Genomic DNA, 24,246 nt, shown 5'->3' on the forward strand with positions numbered 1-24,246 from the left:
CAGTGCCTCTTGCTTGGTCCTTGCACAGCTGGAGCTGCCAGCAAGAATGTCTGAGCCCCTGTGAAATGCCTTCCCGGCCGCAGCCAGTGCGAGGGGAAAGCAGGGCGAAACTCGTCTTTGTCGCCACCATCGTCATCACCGTCTGCTGCGCTGGGGACACCATTGAGAGGAGAACGCTGCTGCTCTTGGCAGAGGGCTGCTGCGCGGGGTTTTCCCTTTTCTTCCTGTGTCCCGCCTACTCCCCTCTTTTCCCTGGGGTATGAGGTGGTCGTGTGCCATCAGCTGTGAGCCCCGCAAACACAGCTCTGCATGAAGACCTCTTTCATTGTCCATAGAACAGCAGCCTCGTGAGCGGATCTTGCAGCTCGTCGAACTCACGCAGTGCCTCAGCGTGGGCAGCAGGATCCTGTGCCAGGTGCTGGAAGAGGTTGAGTGGCTCAGCCGTTTGGAAGGCTGGGGCAAGGTGATCTCCTCGGGCATGGTCTCATTGCCAAAGAAGAAGTGATCAAGGTTTTTCTGCTCCAGGCAGCAGCGCAGGTACCGCATGATATCCTGCAGCCGCGGCAGGAAATCCCTCCTGCGCCAGCCTGACAGGGGTATGGAGGTCAGGAGGTGCATCACAACTGTCTTCAAAGTATAGGTGGAAAAGCCTGTGCCCACCAGGATGCGGGCGCAGATCTGCAGGCGTTTGAGGTGGCAGCTGTCATGCGGGGCCTGCCTGGCGATATGCCTGAAGAACTTCACCTCTGCCACAGCGTAGCTCTCTGGCCCTGCCGTGCTGCTGGTAACAACTGCCTCTGCCTACTCGATGCTCAGGAAGATGTCCGACTTGCCTTGCTGCACCCCAAAAATCATCTCAATCAGGAGGGATCTCTTGAAGGCATTTGTGATTTGGAGCTGGCAGGAGCGGCTGCGGGGCAGCACCGTTAGCCTGCATTTAGATGACAGAGGCAAAACTTCCCAGGTTGTTGTCAGCAGCTCTTGGAACCAGCAGGCAGTTTTCTCTATATCTAGGTAGGACCCGGTGCAGAGGGTGCGTAGGAGGCTGGGACCCTGTTTTTTTCTCAGCTCCTCCTCGTTGTGGTGGAGGAAGCACAGCATGTCCCCCACCAGTCACTCCCTCATGCAGGTACAAACCAGCTCCACGCGGAGGAATGAGTTCTTTGCTGGTAGCTCCCCTGCAGTGCTCAGCTTCAGGTGGAAGGCGTGCCCAGTGGGGGCCTTCAGGGGTACCATGAAGCGGTAGACAGCATCATGCTTACGAGGAGTCCAGACATTGATGGCTCTGCTCACACTGATGGCTGGCTGCAGGTATGGTATGAAATCATCCCTGGAAAATATCTGACATGCAGAGAGAAGATTGTCCACCAGGTCCTTAACGAGTTTGGAACTGTAGGTCAGGTCCTGCACGTGCTCCTGGAAGCGATTTTTCAAAAATCTTCCCACTTCTAATGAAACAGCGGGGTTTTCTTCTTCCTCCTTCTTATCCTCCGTGCTTCTGGAGCTGCTCTCCTTGCTGCTGTTGGCTGGCTGACAGCTCCCTTTCCTGAGCCACCAGCAGAGCCCAAAGAGCAGGACCAGGACTCCAGCAACGGCCCAGAACTGCCACTGCTGCAAGGCAGCAAAGAGCAGGGCTCCCCAGGCAAAGCCGCTCTGCTCCTGGCTCCTCTGCTCCAGCTCCTGCAGCAGCCGAGTCATCTCCTGGCTCAGCTGCTCCGCACGCTGCTGCATGCACTCGCGCGTGGCCTCATCCAGCTCATCCCTGACCATCTGCGGGTACTGGATGATGCTTTGCACAATGAGTGCTAGGAGATTTGCAGCAGCCATGGCCTGCAGGAGGAGGGAGAGAAGGGGTTCAGTGGGGCTGGGAGGGAGGGAGCTGCTGGTGGTGGGGGGGCAGGGATGAGAGCCGCAGGGATCTGGGGACATGTAGGAGAGGTGGCGAGGCATCGTGGGAGGCAGGAGGGCCTGCTGTCAGCCCCGGCGGCGGCAGCAGCACAGTGCCCTGCCCAAGGCGCTCCCACGAGTGTCTGGGCCCTCGAGGCAGGGTGAGAACCCACCCCCCTGGGGCTCCGCGTTCCTGCCCACGCCCTCCTCCAGCTCAGCCTCCCCCCGCGTGCGCACTCACCGCTGGCCCAGGCCGGACTGGGGCAGCGCTGCCTGCTGGCGCCCCTTATAACCACCCCCATTGTGACTCGTGCCCTGTGCTGTCACAGGCGCCAGAGCGCATCACAGGCACGCCCGCCAGCCAGCCCCAGCCTTTGGCCCTACCCCGGCTCAGCGACTCACAGCTGCCCTGGGCTACTGGTTAACGCTGGACTAGAGTTAATTTTCTTCACAGGAGCTTGTGTCGTGCTTTATTTTGGATTTATTATCATCTGCCTGCCAACAGCAACCTCATAATCATAGAATACCCTGAGTTGGAAGGGAGCCACGAGGATCATTGAGTCCAACCGCTGACTCCATGCTGGGCAACCTTAAGGTTAAATCGTATATCAAAGAGCCTTGTCCAATTGCTTCTTGAATACCAGCAGGCTTCGGGCCGTGGCCGTTTCCTGGGGAGATCTTGTTCCACTGCCTGATACCCTCTCAGTGAAGCACTTTTTCCTAATATCCAAGCTGAAGTGCCCTTGACGCAGCTTTAAGCCATTCCTTTGCATCCTATGACTGGACCCCAGAGAGAAGAGATCAGCCCCTCCCTCTCCGCTCCCCGTCCTGAGGAAGTTGTAGGCAGCAATGAGGTCACCCCTCAGTCTCCTCTCCTCTAAGCTGAACAAACCCAGTGTCCTCAGCTGCGCCTCATAAGGACATGCCCGCTCGTCCTTTCACCATCTTTGTTGCCCTCCTTCAGGCACATTCTAACCCTTTTATAAGCTTCTTACACCATGGTGCCCAAAACTACGCACAGTACTCGAGGTGAGGCCGCACCAGTACTGGGTGTAGTGGCTCAATCCTTTCTTTTGACTGGCTAGCTCTGCTGTGCCTAATGTGCCCCAGGAGATGGCTGCGTCAAGGGGAGTGCATTCTCCACCCCTTATTCCATACCATTTACGTCATGCTCATGTCTCATGCTATCCAAAACAGTCTCTCTAACCACCACCCCCCTTCCCATCCTTTGATACAATACACAGATACCATTCCCTTAGTCTGTGGATCACCCCTGTGAAATGTCTGTAAAATGTCCATAAATGTCCACAAAACGTCCATTGAGTTAATTTAGTCCATGACTTTGGGCTCCATCTGTTATGGTGGTCACTCAGGACAGGAGAGATGTTGTATGGCATGGGGTTATTGGGCACTAAAGCCAGCTCAGGTGGGGTCACTGCTGCACTTGCACTGCTTCTTGTAAGGCTTGTCCTCCCTTGGTTCATGCAGTTCTTGCTGTAGTTATTCCTATAACATGCAACTCCAATCATGGGCTACAACAATTTAAAGGTATTTCCATTACAATCTCTACCCGTCTTCCCTTTGGACCAGACCACAGGGTTTAACATTGCAATGAAGTCCTCCCCTTGCCCCTGCTCCGGCTTGGACTTATCCACAGATTGCAGTCCCTTAGGGTTGTACCTGCTCCAAGTGGAGCCTTATCTGTGCACCACAGTCTCTTCAGGGGTATACCTGCTGCGGCATAGAGCTATCCACAGCCACAGTCACACTGAGGTGCACCTGTTCCAGCATGGCCTTATCCATGGGTCACAATACCTTCTGAGATATACCTGCTCCAGCATGGCCTTACCCACAGCCACAGTCCCTTCAGAAGTAAACCTGCTCCACCATTACCTTTCCCATGGCTGCAGTCTCTCCAGGGGTGTACCTGCTCTGTTGTGGGCTTATCCATGCCCACACGCTTTGAGGTGCTCCAGCATGACCTCATGCACAGCCACTGATGCTTCCAGGTGTACCTGCTGCAGCATGGACTTATCCTCGGCCACAGATGCTTCGAGGTGTACCTTCTCCTGCGTGGGCTTATCCTTGGGCCACAATCCCTTCAGTGGTACACCTGCTGCAGCACAGACATAACCCCGGCCACAGACGCGTCGAGATGTACCTGCTCTGATGTGGATTTATTCACAGCCACAGACGCTTCGGGGTGTCCTGCTCCCATGTGGACTCATCCAGTCCCTTTCACTCGAGTTCACACTGGAGTTCCAGCCTGTCCAGTACAGCAGCACAGAAAGAGCAGCGATGCCCTGGCCATCTGCCAGCCCAGGCGCATGGCCATTGCTGTTATCAAAATGTTCCTAGGCACAGCAGAGCAAGATGATAAGCAGTATGGCAGTACAGCAAGCAGCGAAAGCAAAAAGCAGCCACTAATGAGCGCTAGACTCTAATATACAGTAAGGCAAGCAAACCCCATGGCAAGCACAGGAGCCTGCCGATTAATAGCTAAACAGCAATAACAGCTATAAATTCGATCTAGCACATTCTAATCAAACCTGTCGTTATCTTGAACCCTTCGAGCGCCACACTGGGTGCCAAAAAGGACTGTCGTGGTTTAAGCCCAGCTGGCAACTAAAGACCACACAGCCACTCACTCACTCCCCCCAGGTGGGATGGGGGTGAGAATTGGAAGAGTAAAAGTGAGAAAACTCATGGGTTGAGATAAAGACAGTTTAATAGGTAAAGCAAAAGCTGCACAGGCAAGCAAAGCAAAACAAGGAATTCATTCACTACTTCCCATCGGCAGGCAGGTGTTCAACCATCTCCAGGAAAGCACGGCTCCATCACGCGTAACGGTTACTTGGGAAGACAAAGACCATCACTCCGAATGTCCCCCCCTTCCTTCTTCTTCTCCCAGCTTTATATGCTGAGCATGACATCATATGGTATGGAATGTCCCTTTGGTCAGTTGGGGTCAGCTGTCCCAGCTGTGTCCCCTCCCAACTTTCTGTGCACCCCCAGCCCACTCACTGGCGGGGCGGTGTGAGAAGCAGAAAAGGCCTCGACTCTGTGTAAGCACTGCTCAGCAGTAACTAAAACATCCCTGCTTTATCAACACTGTTTCCAGCAAAAATCCAAAACACAGCCCCATACGAGCTACTATGAAGAAAATTAGCTCTACCCTAGCCAAAACCAGCACAAATAGTTTCATGCCGCGACTGAAGCCAGCCATTGGGGTGGGCAGCGCCTTAGAAGGTTGGAGTCTCCGTGAGGATGATGCTGTCTCCAGCCTGCTCGTGCACCTGCAGCCCCGCTGTGGGCATGCCTTCCACCTGAAGCTGGGCACCACGGATGATATGCCGGTGAGGGAGTCCAGCTTCCACGTGGAGCCAGAGTGCACCTGCACGAGAGAGCAGCTGGTGGAGGACATGCTATGCTTCCTCCACCACCTCAAGGAACAGCTGGGGAAAAATCAGGAGCCCAGCGTCCTAGGCACCCTCTGCACCGGCAATGATTCTGTAACTGAATCAGTGATTCTATAACTGTCCGTGCTCCTGCGCTGGCACCATCGGAATAATTTGTCACCCTCCACAGCTGTGCGCATTGCCTGTGTACCGCAGGGAGCCTGAAGTGGCTTCCTTGGGGGCCATACGCAAACCAAGTGCTGGGAGCCCGACAGCATTGCCCTTGGGCGACCCCAGTGAGGTGGGTATCATACTGTTGGAGTGGGGAGCCCTTTGCACAGCGGACAAGTGCCATGACTGTGGAGCTGGGCTGTGGATGCTCTGGCTCCTGTACAAGTGTGAGGCTCGTTCACCTTACCTTGTCATGACTCGCAAGCTCAGGTTCCCACCACCTTAACGAGGGAGACTTAACACGTGCAGCAAGGTTTAAGAAAGCTTTTCAGATGTCTCCCGTTCAAAGCCTGCACTTGCGCAGTCTATGCCACATTTAGGAGAAGCAGTGGCCTGACGGCAACTGTGTGGCAGAAGAGGTGCACTCGTATCTGCATTCGGGACACCTCCAGTGGAAATCCAACGATGGTATATGGGCGAAGATTTACAAGATCTTTGATAATTATCACATCAAAAGAACTGTCTGACTGTCCATGTCCGAGTGCTAGAGAAGGCCAGACTTCTCCCAGTCTTCAAGTTAGACATTGCCGAACATGGCCAGTTCTTCCATGATACGCAAAGCTACCAGAACCTTCCTCACCTAATGATGTATCTTTGGAAAATGAAGTTAAAATTAAGGTGAGATGCTATCTGCATCTTTCACATCAGTGGTTTTCATTCTGTGGCCTAATCTTTCTCCCCAAAATTTTGTTTCATTGGAAAATGGCCATAATAACGCTGTATTTACCATGCATCTTTGGTGTTTCAAAGAGCTATAGCACATTATGGTTTTGGTATATGAATGCAAGAAGAGAAACATGTTATTTAAGATCCCCTTGTGAATTTTTTCATTTGAATACAGCCATGGTATTCTTTTTTAGTGCTTTGCATCCCTCCAGCTTCAAAGAGCAAGCTTTGAGCTACAGTTAATGATCTTTTGCTGATCTCTCCTCTTGAACCTGTTGCTAGTTTCTTGGGGCTTGTTTCCCTCTTGTGTACCTTTGAGCTTTTGAACCAATGTAAATGCTTACCTAGCAGGTTCATCTCGCCAAGTTCTTTTGATCAAGGACAAGGCTGAGAATCCGGGGAACAAAGAAGAATGACAAGCACTGATTGACTCCATGAAGACAATGCAATCTGCTCAGCCCTCTGCATCCCAACAGATTGTTACCACAAAGTCAGGCTTGCCAATGACCCAGGCCATCACATTAACTGGTTCCCGTTCCAAGAGGGTCCGGGTTTTCCAGGCTCTTTGGCAATTTCCTGTCACTTCCTCAGACTTGCTTACCCTTCTGCAGTCTCTTCTCAGAGAGAAGAGTATCCTAGATTTAATTTTCTCTCTTTTGTATTCGGTAAAAATCCTGATACACTGACAACTCTGGTCACAGCAGCATTATTAAAAACTTTTCTTGACTAGTCTGTTTTCTGACTCCCAGAGGATAACTGGCACAGATAGCCAGATGCTGCAGGATGTCTGTCCCAGCTGTGTTCAGGCACAACTGAACACCCACAGTACAGCCCCTGGGTCCCAGCAGTGCCCCAGCCAGCAGCTGTTTCTTGCCCAAGAGCATGCTGCAGGACCCGCCTGGCAGCACTGGCAGCTTGCTGCCAGTTGTCATCTTTCCCTGAGTCCCTTGGCTGTCATGCTGCAGAGACACGATTCCTCTCAAGAAGGGAATTACTACAGTCCAGGGCTAGCTCCTGGGAGTCCCAAGATGCCAAGGAAGGAGGACTGTCAGGAGCAGGCTGCCTAAGAAGGAAGGTTGTTGTCTGGTTTTCTGTGCCACTGTGAAGACCTTTAAATGCCGAGAGTCTGTAGGCACAAGGGATGCTCACGTTGCAAGCTTACAAGCATGAGAAAAGCTCGCAAAGAAAGAAGTGCTTCAGGCAGTACATAGATTCATCCATGCCTGACACTATTCACTGTGTAATAGCCAGGTCGCAGTTGCATGTGAGCCTGCGGGCTATGACAGTGGCCCTGAGCAAGCATGCCAAGAGGTGTGCCTAGGTGCAGAGGTGGTTAAGGACAGCACAATGTCTAGAGAGGATCCCATAGGTTATACTGTCCCTGTCTGTGTGCAGAGGCTGCTCTGGGGGCAGTTGGTTTCAAGTCGGGGGTGCCCTGGCTTGGCAACAGGCTGATGCCGCAGCTCTGTCGACAGGTAGCAGGATCACAGCCATACGCTGCACCACACCACAGCTGTCTGGCACCACATGTCTCCGAGTAGGAAGGCTGAGGGAGATCTAATTGCTGTGTTCCACCACCCAGAGCCTGTCTTTTCTGAGAGGTGCACAGTGAAAGAACATAAGGAAATGGTCACACATTGCACCGAGGGAAGTATGCCATGAGAGCAGATAAGCCCTGGAAGAGATAGCCAGAACGGGTGGAGAATCTCCTTCTTTGGCATCTTTAAAAGTTCAGCTGGACAAGACCCTGAGCGACATGTCCTAACTTTGGTGTTGGCCCTGCTTTGAGTAGGGGGCTAGACTAAAGACCTCCAGAGGTCTCTCCCAACACAAATTCTCTATGTTACTCCGATTGTGACAGTGAGGATCAAATGGCCTTGGTGACCTTGTTGTGTGGGTGAAAGACCTTATAATGCAGGTGTTTCCATTGCTCTGGAGGCCTTCAGGTAGAGCTACCAGTAATGAAAGCATTGTCCAAAGATTGTTGGAGGGGGCACTGTTGATGCTGGGGGGAGTCTTTTCTTTGATAATGACAACAGCGTAGATGAGCTTGTACAAAACTGCATTAGTTGAATCCCTAATGTATATGATGAACAAAGAAAGAGCCAGCACATGTCCCCTGATGAGCTGTTAGTGATGGCAGATATATCACTGAGCAAAAGGAGTTGCTGTTTACAGTTGCCAACACTGTGACCAGGAATCACCCAGCACTTGGGCAGTTTTCCATGCTGGGCTGCCTGGCACAGCAGCCCTTACCTCCTGCATACTAGAGCTCTTATCTAAGTGTCAGCCAGCTAGCAAAGGCAAGTGATCAGCTTTAGCATTTTCTTCAGTCATGGAAATCAGCCCATTTCCTTGACAGCTGATAGTTATCTGCAGGAATTTGGCTTTGCAGATCTTAAATAACAAATCAGGAAGTCTGAAGATCTCTGTTGAAGAAAGCTTTGGCATAAGTCTTTAATAGCCTGGCATAAGATCACAGCGTAAAAACCAAAATGACCCATGTTAGAAGACTGAATGTTCTGACCACAGTTATGAGTAACAGGTATTTATAGGAGAACTGTAAGAAAGTGTAGAAGTGAGGGTCATCTAATGGTTTTAGCCCTAAGCACAACAGGAAGTACAACCACAATCACATGGTAAGGCATTTCCATGGCAACTGATAACATTTTCCATTAAGCTGGAATTAATTTCAGGCTATAATCTGCCTAAGGACACAGAACACATAAGGATGCAGTAAGATAGCTAACGCCGTATTTAAAAAAGGAAATGGCTGGACTGTGGGTGTGATGGGAGTGGGAAGGAGCAAGAGCAGGACTCAGCGTAAGAAAACCCTGTCCCAGCGTGTCATGTCACGGGCAGGAAATGCTCCCTGCCCTCCATTACCACCGGATCTCACTATGTGGGTTTCCCTGCAATGGACTGGGCAAATAATGCAGTTGGGAGAAGTCTGCATTGCTTCTCTTTCCCTGGTCCCATAACTGCATCATGGGTCTCTCCTAGCTTTGGAACAAAAAGTATCAATTAAGTGCCTTACCAGACACGCTGCCTCCATGGTTGCCAGGGCCCTGACCAGCCCCCCAGGGCTTCTCTCCACCCTGTCCATGGCCCAGGACCCCCCTCCAGCCTAAACCAGGGCTGTCAGTCCTGTCCCAGTGACACTGCAGGTTGTCAGTTTCCCCCAGCCTTGCCTGGCCTAGCCATGGGCCCCAACGAGCCAGGCCCACCATTGGGCCAACATCCCAGTCTGTCCTCGGCCTGGCCCCGTCCCCACAGACCTGTCCGGCCATCCCTGGACTTGACTCTGAGCTGCAGATCATCCTGCCTCACCAACATGATCCTGCTTGATGATCTGCAGGCATGATTGATCCTGCTGAGGGTCTCCAGGCCTGCTCTGTTCCCTGGATGGGAGTGGTGGGACAGGCCTTGGTGTTAGCACACTCAGCTCCTGACCCTCGGGCCCTGAGGAAGCTGCCGGCCCTCCCTGCACCCTGGCACAAGTGTCCACAGTGCTGTGATACCTAGGTTCTGCTGCAAGTCCTTGCTAGGAAACGACACCCCAACCCACTCACAGCCTCCTGCACCCTAATAGGTCCTGTTGTTGCTGTAACTGCAAGCACAGATTCAGTGGCAGTGGGGCAGTCCCAAGGGGAGGCTGAACTGGGCCAGCGGAAGTCCTCCTGTCAATTTATGAGTTGTGGAGAAGCGTTACTGCTTGATAGCTGGATCTGTTGGTTTCCCACAACTGAAAACTACAGTGATGAGGCATTACATCCTCTTCTTCAGCTCCTTGAGGAACGAGGGGCATTGAATAGGTCTGTTAGACCATCTGGCCCAAGGTCTTGGGGAATGTGAGAGAAGAACTGCCCTCACCAGTGATTTATTTTGATTAACTAGCATCTAGGAGGGTTGTATTAACTTGCATCTAGGTGGGGGATAATGGCTGCTAGTTCATCAGATAGACTGTCCCCATTTGCCTTCCCAGCTATCTAGACAGGTTATCACCCTGATTATGAAGCAGATGTGAGTTGCCAGCATCAGCCCTTGGATGAGGATGTTGTACCTACAGCAGCTCCCAGCACTTAGGAAATGCTTAGTTTCATGACTGGGGTGAGTGACATCAGGCTAACCCAGTGTGCAGATCCCTGGGGTGGGACGGAGTCAGTGATGGCGCTTTGGCTCAGCCCAGATCCCTCTTCTCTCAGTGACTCTCACTCAGTAGCTACAACAATTGGCACACCTCCAGCAGCCTCCACCAAGAGCGTGTTTTGCAGCTTTTAATCTAGGCAAAATAAGGAGAGGAACACAGTCACAGCTAACGGAAATTATTCTTACCTTTATGAGGAATGGCTTCAAGTGGAGCACTCCACTGAGTGAATATGGATTCCCCCTTTGATTTTTCCCCAAAGCAACTTATTTGTGAAGATCCCAGTAGTGAAAAGATACTGTGCTTTCTTTCCCTCTTTCCTTCTGCAAGTGTCAACCCAAGTATGAAAAAGATGCTGTCTGATGGGACACTCCTCTCATGTCAGAACAATCTGTAGTGATTACTAAAGATTCGCAGGCAGATATGAAGAAACAGACTGAGAAAAGATGTGTATTCCCTGTTGCAGAGCTAGAGGAAAACAAAGGTCACCAATCTTCTGAATGCTTCCTTGCAGTCAAGGGCTTCTGGAGATGCATGCACAAATAGCAAACCTGCTATCTTGGAGATGGGGCTAGAGGGAAACCCAGCTTAGTATATATACACTTCAGAGGAGACAGCATGAGAAAGATGAGGTTTCCTAGCACCTTACCCACCCTGCTGCAACTGAAGTCAGTATCAAAGTTCTCACCGTCTTCCATGAGTTTCATTGTTTTCCATCCATTTTCCCTGAGATGTATTGAGGAAAGAATCCACCTGTATTATTTTCATGTCTGCTGTGCAGACAAGGAAATGCTGCATTTGTACATGTAAAGGGATTTCTCTTGTCTGAGAGACAGAAAAGGGTGAAGCCATAGGTGTCATTATTTGTATAGATTGACACGCGGAAACGAACTTCGTAACTCACACACAGTTATAAAGCAGGCATGTTTATTGTGGCGCCGGGTGCAAGGGGATTTCTCCACAAAGCTTGCACACAGGGTTAAAATCATGACAGGTATTTAAAACAGTTAACAAAGTTAGTTACGCCTACTGGTGCTACCCCTTAATTAACTATTGGTTAATACTTTTCTTACTTCATCTTAAAGTTACAGTTCTCTTTTAATTCACCACGCATGCTCAGAGAGTAGGGGGCTCAATTGGGTTGAGGCTTCTCTAGCTAGGAGGTGTGTTTTTTAGTATTAAAATGAGATTATAATGAGACAAGTTAACTCTAGGGCACTATTTTGGCAGTCTTTTCTATTTTCCTACGATTCGTCCTTGCGCTAATCATTATTGCTAGTTAGCAGAGAGTCAGTGGAGACAGTCTTTATCTCTAATATGTCTAAGTACCGGGTGCAGTTGTTACAAAGTATCTTCTCTACACTTTTCTTTCTTACTTTTAGCCCTTGTTTCTCAAGATGCCCTGTAACATTCCCCCCTTTTCTTTCCCTTAAGCAAATTCTTTTGCTCTTAAAAGTGGTTTGTTATGTTTCATCATTACTTTTAGTGTCCATACTTGCCCAATAATTTCCTTTAGTTTACACCAAAGGATAAGATTCACTATTGTTAATGTTGTGGTGGCTATTAGTAACCCCAATATCGGGTGGGTCATTATGTTTAAGATTTTGGTAGCTGACGGGGAATAACCCCTAAACACATCCCACCAATTGTGCTCTCCGTCTGCCTTCACTCGTTCCACTACTTGGTGTATTTCCTCTGTATCATGATGGACAGTAATTAAAGTCTTTCTTCCACTTCCTTGAACTTGTTTTAACAATCTTTTTAAATTTTCATGTTGTAATAGTTTTTTTATTAGAGTGAGATTCATTCCAATAGGGGTGGGCTGTATATCCTGAATCTACGTATAATTAAATTGTAGCAATTGATAAGTAGTAACAGGAGCTGTGTAGTTAAAATCACATCCTGTAAGACTAACAAAGTTGTCCACCATTTGATCATCTGCTTGTACAAGATCACATTGAGATCTCAGACAAACACATCCCATACCCCTGTAAATTATGATGGTTCTTAGGGTCTCGTTGGGATGCACCTCAAAGTGACAAACATTTTGTTCAGTGTCAAGACAAATATCTTGCCCTTTGATGGTGTTTCCTTCACAAATAAATCCTTGCTGGTCTCGTACGATACAGGCCTCGACATTAATAGTTTGCCACTTATTCCTGTTTTTCATAGCCCATACCCTATGTCCTAGGGGATAAAGCACAGTTCCATGGTAATTTAATCCTAGTGCAACAATCGGGTATATGTTATACACTAAAGCTTTATATATTGTTAGTACAAAAGCTGTAGCTGTGTTGTTAGTAGGGTCAAAGGTAAAATTAACCAAATGCCACCACAATTGGAATCTCCTTTCAAATTTCGTTGCGTTATTCCAAATCACCTTTCGGATTTCTTTTGGTAGGATTCCGTCTTCTCCTTCCCTAATGATTGCAGCTGCTATTGTCTGTAACCATAATTGAGCTTGGATACAACTGAGTGCTGTAGAAACATTAGTCTGAGCCATGTCTAATGCATTTATAATCAATTCATTGTCCTTTCATTAAGCTTTTCCCACTGTGGTAACATATTTGCTGTAAGCCATTGGCTGGTTCCTAAAGTTAGGAGGGAAGATCTTAAAGGGTTCTGTATTTTGTTTAGATCACTGGTCAGCGTTGGGAGTTTGTTCCTTATTATCTCAGTATCTATACTATTTAAAACTCCCAGTCCTGTTCCTACTGCACCAATCACATGTCTCCTTTTTCTCTTTCGGGAAGGAAGGGTCCTCTTATGTAACCATGACGTCCACCCTATGTGTAAGGGTCTTATAAATGATGAACAGGCTGGTTGAACGGTGGAAATATCGTTCTGTATTAATAATTCCACTCGCTTAAGAGACCATATTGGATTAGACATTACCTGTTGCTGACCGACATATTTAATTACGTATGCTCCTGTCGGATACACATATGGTCCTATTTGCTCAGGCTCTGTGGGACTTGATTTAGTAGCCTGAGTCGAGGAAGTGTAGGCAGGGGGAGTAGTGGTTTCCTCTGGTGTCTGCAACCGAAATCTAAAAGTTAGAGCTTGGGCCCCCTTTTGAGTTGCCCCCAGACATATTATGGTCACCGTTTGAATTGTATTGAAGGGATACCGACAAATGTCCTTTCTTTTACATATTGTGCTACCTGTTCTATTGGCAGAGTCCCAGACAGAATCATTTTTGACAGGAATTTGGGTCTGGAGAGGAAGCGGCTTACTTACATTAAGGAGTTTACAACCTATCTGGACCTCCTTTCCTTTCTCAATCATCCAGGTATAGACCAATTCTATTCTTTCCCATTCAGTTGGTCGCAGTGTCATGTTATTATTACATATTGCCACAGTTGCCAAATTCAACCCGTTCCCGAGCTTCCCATATACCCAAAATAAGCGTTTGTCCAAGGCCACTCCCAACAGTGGCTACAGTTCAGTAGAGTCATAAGAATCCATATCACCGCTTTCGAATGCGAAGCTTCAATGGTCCCATAGGTGTCAATTCCCATCATGGCTTAGGGGCTTTCTTCACTCTGGTGTGATGTACCCACGAGATCTGCTCTTTAATCTTGATCGCTGTAGGGGTTGTCAGCAGCACCTGGAAGGGGCCTTCCCATTTCGGTTTCAGAGGTGAATCTGTAAAGGACTTCACATACACATAATCACCAGGCTTAATATTATGCACCGGCCCATCAAGACCTCGGGCTCTGGTTCCTAAGACAAGTTTCTCTATCTCCCGAAGTTGTTTTTGCAGGTTTACAATATAATCAGATAACATTTCATCTCCAATCTGAGTTGATATTCCCGCCTGTACAATATAGGGCCTCCCGTACAGTATTTCAAAAGGGCTCAACTCCTCTTTAGTTCTGGGCTTAGTTCTAATTCTCAGGAGTGCCAGAGATTGTGGCAATCCGGCCTTCTCCTGCCCAATTTTACAATCTGTAACTTAATTAAGTGGTTCATCTTTTCCACTTGACCACTTGCTTGTGGCCTATATGAGGTATGTAACTGCCAATCTATTCCCAAGAGTCTACTAACTTGCTGAACAATTTTTGCAATGAAATGTGATTCTCTGTCCGAGGAGATTGTTGCAGGAATTCCAAATCTCGGTATTATTTCTTGTAATAGTGCTTTAGTTACTTCTCTAGCCTTATTAGTTCGGCAAGGGAATGCTTCTGGCCAGCCTGAAAAGGTGTCTGATAGAACCAGCAGATATCGAAACCCCCCTTTTCTTGGAAGTTCTGAGAAATCAATTTGCCACTGCTGCCCTGGATAGTTTCCTTTCCCTATCTGTCCAAGTTGGACTTTAGGGCTTACCTTAGGATTATTTTTCAAACATATTTCACACTGCTGTGTCACTCGTTTAACAGTGGTGTAGAGGTTCCGGGCAACTATACGCTGACTCAGATGTTTATACAAGGCCTCAGCTCCCCAGTGGGATTTCCTGTGTTCTGCTATAACTATGGCCCACAATAACGCAAATGGGATTATTATTTTGCCCTGCGGAGTCTTTGCCCACTTACCTTTCTCTACTTCTCCCCCTACATCTTCAACTAATTCCTGATCTTCTTTGGAATACCTGGGTTCACAATCAATTTGTATTTTACCGTCTGGGACCAAAGACTGCACCTCTCATTCACCTTTCTCAGCTGCTCTTTTGGCTTCTCGGTCTGCCATAGCATTGCCCAATTCTTGAGCGGTATGTCCTTTCTGATGAGCCTTGCGATGCATGATAGTCACTTTTTCAGGTTGCGGTACTGCTTCCAGGAGCCTAAGAATTTCTTCAGCATGTTTTATATGTTTCCCTTGGGTGGATAGGAGTCCCCTTTCTTTCAATATGGCTCCATGGGCATGGACTACCCCAAAAGCGTATTTGGAGTCTGTCCAGATATTAATCTTTTTGTCTTTGGCTAGCTCCAACGTTCGGGTTAAAGCGATTATTTCTGCTTTTTGTGCCGTAGTATTTGGGGCAAGGGCTGCGGATTCTATTACCTGATTCACGGTGGTTATTGCATACCCTGCTCTGTGGACGCCTTGTCGAACAAAGCTACTTCCATCTGTGTACCAGGAATCCTCAGCGTCTTCCAGTGGCTCCTCCTTTAGATCTGGTCGGCTGGAATAGACCGCTTCAATCCTTTCCAGGCAGTCACGTGATACCGGTTCTCCCGTGGTTCCACTGAGGAAAGTTGCTGGATTGACAATATTAGTAACAATTATTTCCACATCATCCTGTTCCACCAGAACAGCTTGATATTTAAGGAATCTCTGTGGTGAGAGCCAATGCCCCCCTTTTACCGCTAATACTGTGGATACAGTATGAGATGTCAGCACTGTAATCTTTTGGCCCAATGTAAATTTACGTGCTTCTTGAAAATTTAGCACCAATGCTGCTACCGCCCTTAAGCAGCTAGGCCAACCTTTACTTACTTCATCAAGTTGTTTGGAGAAATACGCCACTGCTCTTCTATATGGTCCCAAGTTTTGGGCTAGGATTCCCAGAGCTATTCCCTGTTTCTCATGGGAGAGCAACCAGAACGTCTTAGTAATATCTGGTAACCCCAAGGCAGGGGCTTCCATTAATTTCCTTTTCAGTTGCTGAAATGCTCTTTCTGCTTCCCCATTCCAGGTGAGGTCTTTTGGATTAGATTTTAACAGTTTATAGAGTGGTCTTACCAAGAGTCCGTAGTTATAGATCCATAGACAACACCATCCCGTCATCCCTAAAAACGTACGGAGTTCTTTAGCCATCTGTGGTCGAGGAGTTTGGCAGATGGCCTCCTTTCTTGCTGTTCCTAGGGTCCTTTGGCCAGCAGTTATCTCGTACCCGAGGTAAGTTACCTGCTGCTGAGCTATTTGGGCTTTCTGTGGAGAGACTCGATAGCCATTAAGTCCAAGGAAATTCAGCAGACTAACTGTCCATAGTATACATAGTTCTTTTGTTTTAGTGGCTATCAATAGATCATCTACATATTGTAACATTATTCCATCTCCATGTGGTTGCTCCCCCTGTTCCAAGTCTTTAGCTAGTTGGTTCCCAAAAAGAGTGGGGCTATTTTTAAACCCCTGTGGTAACACAGTCCACGTTAGTTGTGTCTTTCTCCCAGAGTCCGGGTTTTCCCCCTCAAATGCAAACAGCAACTGGCTCTCTGGAGTCAAAGGTAGGCAAAAGAAGGCGTCTTTTAGGTCCAATACGGTAAACCAGGCCAATTCAAGTGTCAACTTAGTTAATAATGTATATGGGTTTGCCACGACAGGATGCAAATCCTCAACAATTTTATTAATAGCTCTGAGGTCCTGTACCATTCGATAATTACCATCTGGCTTTTTGATAGGTAGAATGGGAGTGTTATATTCCGATTCATACTCTGTTAGTATCCCATATTTGATAAATCGGTTGATTATTGGTCGGATTCCTTCCCTATCTTCAGTTCTGAGGGGATATTGCTTAATTCTTACAGGCCGCGCCCCCAGTTTGAGCCTGATCATTATTGGGGAGGCATTTTTGCTTTCCCTGGTATTTCTGAGGCCCATACTCCTGGATATACTTGGTTCTGGATTTCGTCAGGTATTTCTGAGCTAACAGGAGTATCTATGAGGGCCAGACTCAGAAGTTCAATTAGCTGGTCATCCCCCACTCGAAGCTCTATTTTTCCTTTTTCAAATTTTATTTCCGCTTTTAGTTGTTCCAGTAAGTCTCGCCCCCAATTGAGGTTTTGGTGAGTTGGGCATATATAAGAATTTGTGTATCCCAAATTGTTTTCTCAATCTAAATTTAAGAGGCTTTGAAAAGTACGCCTTTTCACTTTGGCCAGTAGCTCCTTTACCGTTACAAAATCATCATCCGTAGGTTTTAAAGCTTGGTTAATAGGTTTCATCTTGAGAAAATAAAATCAAGGACAGGGTCTGCCCTTTCTCTGTGATTCTAAGCAGCTGTGCTGCTGCCTCCGAGAAGCACCTTTGAGGCAGGAGAGGCCCCCTTGGGCACACACCACGCAGCACCGAGCTCAGGCCTCGTCACAGTGGTTTTACTGGGCTCCAGCTCCGTTTCCTAGCTGGGGGAGGCCACGGGACCATTTCCCTGCTTCCACCCCATCTGGGAAAGGTGGTACCGGCTCCCCCTCAAAAACAACATCAGTTGCAACAAGATATTGTAATTCAAGGTTCCGTTAAAGGGCCATTTCTCCTCATCATTTTTATTAAAGTCTTTCTGCTCACACTCCCTCCTGGCAGCTCTCCTATCTCCTTCCAGTGAGCTAAAATACAGCCTAGAAGGCTCCTTTTCAATATTTTGCCACTTTGTTTACCTCCCATAATGAACACCCTGCCCACAGGGGCTTATTCCTCAGCCTAAGAATACAACTGGATTGAATTGACAACAATAATACCTTGTCCAAGGCAAAAGATGCAAGGGTGTACTCGCCCCACAGCGAATGCACCTAAATTCAAGACAATTGTCAAAAAGGAAATAATGTACTTATGACACTCCAAACACTTAGCACAAGCAAACAAGCAACACCAATGGCAAATCAGACAGTGCTCCACGCCAAATAAATCCGTCACTATTCTGTTCTACATTCCCCCCCCCCCCACATTCCAGCGACATTCTTACTGATTCCTTATACCTTTTATATTTTCACAAAGCACCTGCTTCCTTGACACTCACTACGCCAAAAATCATCTCGTCCCCAAACCGTACTCAAACGTTCTGTTTACAACCAAAACATTCAACAACATCATGAAAAATCCTGATATCTGTGTATAGGACAATAAGGGTTAACAATCAGTTCGGTTAACACAGTCTGTCATACGCTTCGTCCGTCTCCGGCCGCTCTCCTCGCGGAGAACATGGAACCGCGGATCAGGACCCCGCACTCGCCCCGCAGTCCGACTGCGTCTCACTCACTCAAACACTCACCCAACTTAAAACAACTAACAACAACATTAATTGTATATAATGAAGCACTTTTCACAAAATACACAGTACCGGGCACAAAACTTCTTAAGTATATAGATTGTAGTGACTATCATAAAATGCCAGTTATAGCCACAATAATATAAATTTCAATTCCCATGGGTTATAATAGTTGGTACAAACGATAGCAACTCTGCGTACTTCCCTTAATCAGGGATTCCCGCGTTCCTGTAGCTATCCCATACTCCCGCAATTTCAGCGAAGAGCACCCCCCGCGCGTACTTCCCTATCCAGGGATTCCCGCGCCCTCACTACTGGATTCCAATCCCTCCTGGGGCGAGCACCAATACTCTTTACCTCACGTAGGACATCTCCTCACGACTTACAGGTTCCCCTTCCTTAACATACCTGGTCCGCTGATGGTCCTTGTCTGTCCCTGCAGTGATCGGGCGAGCGAGGGAGGTCCTCCGAGAAATCTCGGGGCGCGCCAAGGATGTCCCCCTCTCAGCCGGTCCCGCAGCCGGGCAGAGAGGGTCCCATCTGGGGTGCCAAAATTGACACGCGGAAACGAACTTCGTAACTCACACACAGTTATAAAGCAGGCATGTTTATTGCGGCGCCGGGTGCAAGGGGATTTCTCCACAAAGCTTGCACACCGGGTTAAAATCATGACAGGTATTTAAAACAGTTAACAAAGTTAGTTACGCCTACTGGTGCTACCCCTTAATTAACTATTGGTTAATACTTTTCTTACTTCATCTTAAAGTTACAGTTCTCTATTAATTCACCACGCATGCTCGGAGAGTAGGGGGCTAAATTGGGTTGGGGCTTCTCTAGCTAGGAGGTGTGTTTTTTAGTATTAAAATGAGATTATAATGAGACAAGTTAACTCTAGGGCACTATTTTGGCAGTCTTTTCTATTTTTCTACCATTCGTCCTTGTGCTAATCATTATTGCTAGTTAGCAGAGAGTCAGTGACGGCAATCTTTATCAGCAGAGAGTCAGTGAAGACAGTCTTTATCTCTAATATGACTAAGTACCGGGTGCAGTTGTTGCAAAGTATCTTCTCTACATTTTTCTTTCTTACTTTTAACCCTTATTTCTCAAGATGCCCTGTAGCAGGAGTCTGATCCACGCTCAATCCCTTCCAGTCTCACTCGCAAGGTCCCATCTGGGTCGCCAAAACTGTTACAAATCTGTAATATAAAAAGTCATCTACACAATGTACGTAGGTGAGCAGGTGCTTCTTTATTGCAGCGCTGGACACACAGGGGATCACTCCACCTAGTACCGCGTGCTTAGTTTCTCGGCTGCAAAAGTTATATACAATCAAAGTATACATATTCATCATATGTCCAAGAAACAGTTAACACATTCATACAATTTCCGAGAACTCATTAATCTATGTAAATGCTCGTGACCCATGTGCCTCCAGGTACACAGCTGGTCGGCTAAGATCCTCTGGTGGTCGTCCATAGTCTTCCTCATGGCATTCGCTAGTTGAACCCAATCTTTGCGCATGCTCAGCTTACTTGCAAAATTCCATTCTTGGAATCTTCCTAAGTTTTCCTCCGTTTACTGACCAGGCCTACAATTTATCATTCTCTTGACTAGCAAATCCTACCTATTCACAATGCTACATTGTTCAGCAGTTAGTTGATGGTTAAATCACAGATAAGTCATACCTAGTTATCATTACACAAAATACATAATTTAATTTTTCATTAATCGCTCTCTTGATTATACCATTCTATCAATATCCTTACTTGAAATAATCAATGTTTATTTCTATTAATACCTATTGTTTGGCATTCTTGATATTCAAATCAAGATGGGAAACGTAAGGAAATTTCCAAGCAGCATCACTGGTTCCTATCAGGTCACATTGTTACAGGACTCAAACAAAACTTCTCTATTGGATTCTTCATTGTTCCATCCTGTTACGATTAGTTCCTTACTATGGAACAGTGACTACCTGGTGAGGTTCCTACCAGTATAGTTTCAAACTTAACAATCCTAACTTATACATTTCTACATTATTATTTTATTTATTAATCAAACTTAACTTTTCTGTATGATCAAACGGTGATTATTTGAAAATTAGAGTATTTGCAAGATCGTAGTCTTCACCGACTGCAGCGCTGGGGAGACCATTGAGAGGAGGATGGTGCCGCTCTCGGCAGAGGGCTGCTGTGCAGGGATTTCCCTTTCCTTTCTGTGTCCCACGTTCTCCCCTCTTTTTCCCTGGGGTATGGGGTCAGGTGAATGCCATCAGCTCCCAACAAACCTGGCTTCTCAAAGGTAGAGCCATGATCAGAGAAGCCAAAACCTTGAGTACCAGCTACGCAGCCAGGCATTCAGTGCTCAGTTTGTCTGCTCCTTCCCGAACCCCTTCCTCCTCCTGGTGAGATAGAGGAGAACACCACCTGTGCTCCTGATCCTTTTGGCCTTGCTCCGAGGGACACGCAGCCTCTTTTGCCGCTTCTAAGTTGCCTCGTCACAGTATTGTTTGACCCTACTTTGCGTAGCAGGACTGGATGATATCTTGTACCATTCAGCAGGCTTGGCAGCCTCTCAGTGGCGTCAGGAATGTGAGCTGCTGGTGGGCAGCAAACTTCTCTAGACAAATTGTCTGGATGGCAAACAGGCGCTTCAGTGCCCCTCAGTAAGGAATCTCCAGTTGCTAATAGCTTACGCGCTTTCCTGGTGGCACTGGTTCTAATGCGGGCGGGTGGGTGGCTCACCTTTGCCTGCTTGACTTTTCCGGGATCCTGTCCCTTACTCACGTGCTCTGAATTCTCCAATCCCAGACTATCATGCCTGCTTCCTAGCCCCTGGAACACCTCTGTGAAACCCTCCCCGTATCTGGCATCATTGATAAGTAACTGTAGCAAGACCAACTCAGGGTCGTTTAGATCAAGAAGGAAGCAGGGGGATGGTGACGCCGCAGATTTATAGCTGCTTTGCAAAATAGTAGTACGCGTGTGTTAAGTAGCGATTGGTCAAATCCTGTTGTACCTGGTCGCCCAGTGTCGCGTTAAAAAGAATGCAGTTTGGAAATTTGTCTGTCAGAGTCCCAGGACTTTCACTGACCCATTTATCAGAGCCCCAACAAAAGGACTTGCACTGAGCAGATGCACAAAAATCGAAATTAGTTATTTTATTGAAAGCGACAGAAACAGATTCGAGATTGCCGTTGATAAATTCACTAACTACAATAGTGCTACTAATTAAGGTTAATATTGCTAGCAAACTTGATAGTAATACAAGAACCCGGGGATGACTTTCACCCAGAGGGTGAGAGGCGCAGCGCTTACCCAGAGAGGCGTCCCTGCCTGGGGTGGAGGAAGAGAACACAGCCCGTCGACTGGTCCGTCAGGTATCGAGGTTCTTCTCTCCCACCTTAACAATCATTTTCTCTGTCTTTTATCCCCAAAACTATGAGGTTCCCCCCCCATATGTGACGTGTAGCATGATTTGGGTGGAGAGACGAGTGCTATAGTCATATATGTTTAGCATGACCTCTATAATCTTCATTAGCATATGCAGGGGTGTGAGTTGTAATATGCATTTCACAGGTAATGAGGCAAAGGTCAGTTATCGGACACGAAGCCTTTTCAAAGAACAAAGGACCTCTCACATTCCTGTTATCTTACTGTCTTTGCTGACCATAAGCAGGGCTGTCCTGCCTCCACAGGGCCCCCTCCTTATCTGCACCCTGTGTTAGCCGGGTGAGTCTCCACTTCCCCGGGTCGCACAAGAGATAGCAAGGGCAGTCTTAACAGATCTTTGTGCACAGGAATCCCACCTCATTATCCAAATTCCACACCCAGGAAAGGTATAAGAACCTCGTGTAAAACCTCGTTCGGGGTGCCCCAATTTGAATAGGACACCTCATGCGCACGAATAAAGAATTGCTCTTGTAATTCTGTCCTTTGCATCCTGGGTTCTCCCTGGGTCGGCACGGGCCCCTACAAAGTGATACACAGACACCCAGAAACGCAGCGCTTATTCAAACACACCATTTATTGGCAACTTTGCACAGAGTAAAGCTCCCAGAGGGAATGGACTCTCTCAAAAAGGCAGGGGTGGTCGCTGTCCAGGTGGTAGCGGGAGTCTCTGTCACAAGCCTCCTTGCAACAGCCTCTTCAGCTGCATCGGCTCAGACTCCCCAGAGTGTGCTTTTGCTCTGGAGGAAAGGTCTGTTCAGCAGTTCCCACTGCCAACTGAGCAGTGTCTTCTCCATATGCTGCATGCTCGGTTCTGCGGCACCAGCCTCCCGGGGAGCGTCTAGGATGGGTAGACTCTCCACCCGGCCCCCAGTGAGCACACCGAGGCACATCAGCAGTGCCTCTTGCTTGGTCCTTGCACAGCCGGAGCTGCCAGCAAGAATGTCTGAGCCCCTGTGAAATGCCATCCCGGCCGCAGCCAGTGCGAGGGGAAAGCAGGGCGAAACTCGTCTTTGTCGCCACCATCGTCATCACCATCTGCTGCGCTGGGGACACCATTGAGAGGAGAACGCTGCTGCTCTTGGCAGAGGGCTGCTGCGCACGGGGTTTTCCCTTTCCTTCCTGTGTCCAGCCTTCTCCCCTCTTTTTCCCTGGGGTACGAGGTGGTTGTGTGCCATCAGCTGTGAGCCGCGCAAACACAGCTCTGCATGAAGACCTCTTTCATTGTCCATAGAACAGCAGCCTCGTGAGCCTATCTTGCAGCTCATCGAACTCACGCAGTGCCTCAGCATGGGCAGCAGGATCCTGTGCCAGGTGCTGGAAGAGGTTGAGTGGCTCGGCCGTTTGGAAGGCTGGGGGCAAGGTGATCTCCTCGGGCACGGTCTCATTGCCAAAGAAGAAGTGATCAAGGCGTTTCTCCTCCAGGCAGCAGCGCAGGTACTGCATGATATCCTGCAGCCGTGGCAGGAAATCTCCCCCCTGGTGCCCAGCTCCAGGTGGAAGGCATGCCTACGGGGGGGCCGAAGGGGCACAAGCAGGCAGTAGACAGCATCATCCTCATGGGGACTCCAACCTTCAAAGGCACTGCCCACCCCAATGGCTGGTTGCAGCACCGGGAAGAACGTATTTGACAAGAGCACTTGGAAGACACGGAGGAGGTCACGCACCAGCTCCTCCACCAGGTTCCTGTAGGCCAGCTTTTGCACTGGCCACTGGATGCGCTTTGCAAACACCCTGCTCACATCCCTCTCATCATCAGCATCTTCTCCTTCACTTTCTTCCACCTCCTGCTCCTCTTCCTCCTCCTGCTCTGTGTTGCTGCTGGAGCTTTCCTCTTCCCCGCTGCTGTCCACCTCACGGCTTCTTTTCGTGCGCTGCCAGCAGAGCGCAAAGAGCAGGACCAGGACTCCAGCAACGGCCCAGAATTGCCACTGCTGCAAGGCAGCAAAGAGCAGGGCTCCCCAGGCAAAGCCGCTCTGCTCCTGGCTACTCAGCTCCAGGCTCCTCAGCTCCTGGCTCCTTTGCTCCAGCTCCTGCAGCAGCCGAGTCATCTCCTGGCTCAGCTGCTCCGCACGCTGCTGCATGCGCTCGCGTGTGGCCTCATCCAGCTCATCACCGACCATCTGCGGGTACTGGAGGAGGCTTTGCACAATGAGTGCGAAGAATTCTGTGACAGCCATGGCCTGCAGGAGGAGGGAGAGAAGGGGTTCAGTGGGGCTGGGATGGAGAGAGCTGGGGGCGCGGGGGGCGGCGGGGACAGGGACGGGAGTCGCAGGGATCTAGGGGAAGGTAGGAGAGGGGGCAAGGCATCTGGGAGGCAGCAAGGCCTGCTCTCAGCCCCGGCGGTGGCGGCGGCACAGCGCCCTGCTGCAGGAGCTCCCACGAGCGTGGTGAGAACCCACCCCCCTGGGGCTCCGCGTTCCTGCCCACGCCCTCCTCCAGCTCAGCCTCCCCCCGCGTGCGCACTCACCGCTGGCCCAGGCCGGACTGGGGCAGCGCTGCCTGCTGGCGCCCCTTATAACCACCCCCATTGTGACTCGTGCC

General features: G+C 48.8%; 1 pseudogene; it reads right to left on the reverse strand.

The window, feature by feature from the left end:
* Positions 1–322: 322 nt before the first annotated feature.
* On the reverse strand, positions 323–23,882 carry LOC132321853 (inositol 1,4,5-trisphosphate receptor-interacting protein-like 1; annotated as a pseudogene).
* Positions 23,883–24,246: the final 364 nt, after the last annotated feature.

The sequence above is a fragment of the Gavia stellata genome, unplaced genomic scaffold, assembly GCF_030936135.1.
Source record: "Gavia stellata isolate bGavSte3 unplaced genomic scaffold, bGavSte3.hap2 HAP2_SCAFFOLD_150, whole genome shotgun sequence".
Taxonomy (NCBI): Eukaryota; Metazoa; Chordata; class Aves; order Gaviiformes; family Gaviidae; genus Gavia; species Gavia stellata.